General features: G+C 38.8%; 1 protein-coding gene across 2 annotated transcripts in view; it reads left to right on the top strand.

Moving 5' to 3' along the window:
• Positions 1 to 3,354: 3,354 nt before the first annotated feature.
• LOC113466466 overlaps positions 3,355 to 6,000 on the top strand; it is a 65,250-nt gene continuing 62,604 nt past the window's right edge. For both annotated transcript variants that reach the window (XM_026821906.1, XM_026821907.1), the window contains exon 1: positions 3,355 to 3,495. The gene's annotated coding sequence lies outside the window, so the exon portion shown is untranslated. The remainder of the gene's footprint in view (positions 3,496 to 6,000) is intronic.

The raw sequence follows: 6,000 nt of genomic DNA on the forward strand, positions 1-6,000 counted from the left end.
TGTTCATATTCTTCCTTTTCTTTTTCTACTTCTTCGTCTTCTTCTTTTTCTACTTCTTCGTCTCCTTCTTTTCCATTCCGTTTTCTTCTTTGTCTCCTTCTATTTATTCCCCACTTTCCTTATTACGTCTTCACGTCTTCTTACGCTTTATTTTCTTCCCCTTAGAATCCTTAGATGAAGCTTACACTTGTAAACACACCAGCAAAGCCGTGTATGGCTTTTGTCTTTGACGTCATGTTTACACCGTGAAGCACAACATTATGCTCTCGTATGTAATATTCTTGTTCTTGAAATAAAGTAATACCACTTGTAATGTTCTTGTACGTCAGTGCCTCTCAAACTGTTTGCCGTGGCACTCCAGCGTGCCGCGTGGTCGCCTTAGGTGTGCCGCGAGATTTGGGATTTTTTTTTTACAAAAAAAAAAAAAAAAAAAAAAAAAAAAAAAAAAAAAAAAAAAGATTTTTTTTAGTTTTAAATTGGGTGAGGGGAAGGAAAAAACAACATAAAAACAAATATGCACCCAAGAAAGCATGAAAAGAGCCAGTTATCATACTCATTTAATGATCCGAGATTGCAGACAATGTACCCCGCCATCAAAAAATATGTTTTGTCAACATGTGCCAAGAAAATGCAAAAAAAAAAATCATTGTGTGTAGAGAGAGTGCTGAGACTGTAGCTATTGCCCTATTTCTTACCCAAACTACACAACTGACATAAAACTGTACTGAAATAAAGAGCATCTCTTTTATCCTGGACAACCAACCACGGCTATTCTGTGCTTATTTACAGAACTAGAATCTTTATATTCCAGCAGTACGGTATGAGTGTATGAGGTATTACTATTCTTATGATGTAGATTGTAGACAGTCAAATTTGGTAATAATATTGATTTTTCTTGTATCTCGGCTAGGATTAAACCCACGCCCATCTGATCAGGCGGGCACCTTGACCATTACATCACCAAGGCAACTTATTAGACTACTAGTAACTATAATTCCTAAGGGTTTTTTCTAAGGTTTGATGACACTAATTTTTTTGTGGGGATTTTCACCAATTCCTCCATTGTCCTCACGAGATCAAGTGCACCCCGTACCAGAAAACTTCGCTTGAAGTAAAAACCCAGCATGGTATTTCCTAACCGTTTCCTCGTAGGTTTCCGTTTCTTTATCCCCGGTAGTTTGCCTGTAAAGTATCGCAACCTCACCACCAATCTCCCCATACATGAGATCCGTTTACATTTTCCTTTCTAATCCCACTGTACCTACTTTTTCAACTGTGTATGTTATTTTATCCCGCTCCCCCATACGGAGAACAATGCAAAGGGAAAAAAGATAAAATCTAAAATGAGTTTAAGCTTTTAAAAAGTAGTTGAAAGCGCGCGGAAATAAGGGCCGAGGATGGGACGAAAAAAGGGGTAAAGGGTACAAAACGGGACGGTAAGAGGTGCGGAAAAGCACGGGGGGACGTACGGAAAAAAGACGGTGTACAGAGAAACGAAGGGCGTGGGAAGGAAAAAAGGGACTTTAAAAATATTTCTTCTCTTTTTTTGCTGAAATTTTTAATGATATTGTTACGCCCGTCTTGCTTTCCTGCTGAGCCTTTGTGCTTGTATGCGAAGTGCTAAGGTATAAAAGCTCGGGAAATGTAGCTTGAGGACTTAGCAGAGTTCTCTTTGATAGAATTTCATTTTCATTATTGGAAACAGAGGTATTTGAAAATAACAAAGAATGTACGTGAGAATACAATAATTACACTCGTGTAGGGTAAGTACATAGGTACCTGATCAATCTTTAAGCTTGATGATGGCGTAGGTAGTTTCATTTTTACGCCCTTCACAGTCAAGTAAATACGCCTGGTGAATTTCAATTTTGTCTCTCTAATTTTGTTCTAATAATTATTAGATTCTTCTAATAATTATAATTAGGTATTTGAGATTGAAAAGTCCCAATAGTGTAGGTAGTTGCGGACGTCATAGATAAAAAGGCATTTGATTAATAACGAAGGCCCGCGGGACTGTGGTTTGATTCCCAGCAGCAACATAATAATTCAGTCAGTGGTCAGAGTGTGCATCTCTGTAAGTCTGAACGAGCAGGCTCCAAAATCTCAATGAACGTAAGGGCATTTGAATAATGGGCTGAAAATTTCACAGACAGTGCGGGGTATTGACTTATTGAACCGCGGGTAATGGAACCGAAAGGGCGTTCTTACATGATAATTTCATAAGTGATGGAAAAATACAAAAGGTAAACACAATCGAACCAGAAAAGCACTTAACTGAAAGAGATGAACAAGGAAGGTTGCGAGGAGAAGGAGAGGGGGGAAAATGAAAACGGGAGAGAAGAAAAACAAGGGAGGGAAATAAGGAGGGAGAAGGGAGATGACTGAGGGAGAAAAAATGAACACCAAGCCAACACGAGAAACATTAGAAACAAAGGGGGCACTTTAGGGAGGAAGTCAGAAAGAAATGGGGTATGGGGGAGATTTTCGAGATGAAAAATAGATGACCAGGATCCAATAAGTTAGCATTTTCCATCAGAAGCGAGATCCATCTGTCCCACAGGATAGAAGGGAATATCCCAGTACAGGAGGGATTTTGAGTCATGATGCAATAATGCTATCCCCAGCAAAAATCCCACGGGACCGTCCCGCTCTAATGTAAATAAAAAACCGAAATTATTACTTACCTTTATTGGGGACATCGGATCAATAGAGGTGTACCCGGGGAAATGGGGAAGGATATTGCGGTTTTGACTTGAGAGTTTCTCTAGAAAATGAAAAATAAGAGGAGAGGGGGATTGAGGGAGGTACAAAAAATAAATAAATATCTAATAGCTAGTAATATCTTCCAGGTAAATCAGGGTGGACCATAAATGTATCACCGGAATAAATAAATCTTAACTTTATTTAACTTAACTATAAATAAATCTCAACTTTATAATATTATTCAGTGAATCAGTAGCATCCACTATTTGATGCTTTGCACATTGCATAATTAGACAAGATACCAGGCGTTCATACAAATTAGAGTCCCCATCCCTACTGTAGAAGTACGGATCTACGAATAGAACTGAAGTTGAAGTTATACAGTTTTGCTTGTCATTAATAACCACATTGACCATTGAAGTTAAGTTACATGAGGAAGGGTGAACATTTGGATGGACGAGAGGTATTAGTACCTACTGCTTTCCCCTCCATAATCAAGTTGGGAATTGGGAATCGAATGATCCTTTATGGAACACCCTTTACTCTCTTATTTACATTGGATTTTCCTAATACTACAACTCCGTTTGGAATCTCTTCCTATTTGCTCTCTGTTAGTGTGTACTTTTCAGTATCTCTTTGACTTGGCTTTTGAGTTGACGTGGTGTGACGATCGAGTGAAATTTGAGTCGACTCGAATTTTCGAAGTATTTTTTTCAAACTTTTGTTAAAGTGATGTTTTTTCAATCGTAATAATTTGGACAGTTTTCGACTGCATTGCCGATTCACCAATTGGTATCTAAATATCTAAACATAATTATTATTTCGTACATCGTACAATTCGTACACATTAATTATGTTACTTTGTAGGGAATCTCAGGTTACCTTTGTTAGTCAGTCCGGTTCTCTATACTTTGTGGCCGAGTATTGACTTGACACGAGCTGCTGGGTTCGAATCTCAACCAAGCAGATATTTTCCGTTGCTCAACATTTTTGCCATCAGTCGATGGTCATTGTCATATTGTCAAGAGGAAAAATCCGACAGTGATCAAAGTTTTCGTTTCTTCCTCTGGGTAATACTCCCATAGCTAAAACCCTAGCAGTTATACAGTGACGTAATGACGTTAAAATCCTATCAAAAATCCTCTTTACCTCTCTATACCTAGAGTATAGACTGTATAGCATAGCTGTATGTGTATAGATACCTAGGTACATACACGACTTCTCATTTGCCGCAAAGAGATTGGCGTGAGTTCTCCCAACACCTCAACCTCTCATCAATTATGTTCTGAAAACTTCATTATTTTCAGTAACTACTCGTATTCGCCTTCCAAAGCCCTAGTAACAGGATTCTGTCGTTTTTCGTCAGTCAGTCACTCAATCAATCTTAGGGTGATCGCTTATGGGCTGACAGTTGGTTTTGCCTACAAAATTTTCACGAGTGGATTCCCTTCACACCTTTGCTATCTCTTCAACAAGGGAAATTTCTGGTATCCTCCCTGTTTAAAGTCCCCCAGACCTTTTATTTACTCAATATTATTTATTTTCCTTCATCTTAGAATCTGCCAAAATGAGAGATAAGTACACATAGTATTATTCAGTGAATCAGTAGCATCCACTATTTGATGCTTTGCACATTGCATAATTAGAACAGATACCAGGCGTTCATACAAATTAAAATCCCCATATTTATCTATATTTTTTCCCTTAGAGAATCCGAGAATATCCTCTAAGAAAAGAATCTTTTCGAAGAAGAAAGAAGAAGAAGAAGAAGAAGAAGAAGAAGAAAAAGTTTGATAGAGGGAACTGGAACAGAGGTCTTATCGTCCTGGAATCGAATAGAGAAGAAGGACAGGATAGGAGAAAGCCAGCCGTTCCAAGAACGAACCCGCGACCTAGTGCCTACAAGGCAGACGCGCTACTTTCCAAGCTAACCAGGCTGGCTTAGCTTATTTTTAACACAGGAATTTTACGTCAGTTTTTCTCCATGTTGACAGAATGACAAGTAAAAAAAAACCCATAAGCATAAAATGTCAGAATTTGGGATCTTCAGACTGTGGGAATCCTTGGATATACCGAAAGGGTGAAAGGACTTTTCAGTCCCATCCCAGTTGGAAGGAAGAACAAGTTTAAACTGTTGAAATAATGGGACTACCTGTCCTACCTTGAAATAAGCCTAAATAAGCACTATAAGTGTACTTACCTATCTTATGGTTTCGATTTCGATCATATCCTCAACTTGTCTGATTTTGGTGAAAAATTTCAAAAATATTAAGGGACCCCTTTTTCAATTAATTTGAAGTATTCTGTAGTTGTCTATTTGATATTCTACTGATTCCACCATTGGGTCAACGAAAAGGTCATTTCTATGTATATCAATGACCCCACTCACCCTTCAAAGAAATAAAAGTAATTGGAATACGAAAATAGCCAATATTGGAGGGTAGGTCGTTATTCCATTAAAATGCCATTAGAGGGCAGATTAAACACTTAGTGGAGAAGAAGGACCGGCTACCAGAAGTTAAACACAATTGAACCTTTTCAAATACAAACAGAAACCTTTTCCAGACTCTTCAGTCACTTACTTACTTTTAGTAAGTTCGAAAGTAAGCTCAGTCCCTTGTGCTTCACCGATCACCAATTTTTTGTTACGACTGACTCTCTGAACTAAAAGGTCAGCAACTCACTATCAGGTAGACCTGACAGGTACACCTGATCAGGTCCGCCCGTCAGGTCTACCTGATGAGCACACGTTGTCAGGTAGAACTGACTCTATCAGGTATTAGAGATTGAACGCATTTCACTATCCTTATCCTTTAGGAAGGAAAATGTGCTGAAATTTTCGAACTTTAGTTTTTAATGCCAAAACACGTTTTTAGGCCCCTGGTTCATTCAGCATTTAATACCTTGACTGCCACACCATTTCTGCTTGTTTATTTCCTACGCCATGGGTAATTTTCGGTCTCATTCGCCCTGTGTCATGGGTATTTTTGTGAAAATAGTGAAAAAATCCAACTTTACGTTATGATGGGTATTGCTGAGAAAATCATTTAGATAAAATTCTCAATAGTACCAAAGAGGCTGCGAGGGATTTTAGGGCGAATTGCGTGTTCAGTGAACCGTTCAAGCATTAAAGAAAGAAAATTAAACCTTGCCCCTTTACCACTGCATCCCTGGGGTAAACCAAACCCCCGCCATCCCCATCCCAGGGGGTCATTTATTACAAGAAAGTCGTTGGGGGTCGGGGTTCGGCGTAACTGAAGAGGGGTGGGGGTCAGAACTGTCTAAATGTTTTAACCC

This window comes from Diaphorina citri, unplaced genomic scaffold (genome assembly GCF_000475195.1).
Source record: "Diaphorina citri unplaced genomic scaffold, Diaci psyllid genome assembly version 1.1 scaffold274, whole genome shotgun sequence".
In the NCBI taxonomy this organism is placed as follows: Eukaryota; Metazoa; Arthropoda; class Insecta; order Hemiptera; family Psyllidae; genus Diaphorina; species Diaphorina citri.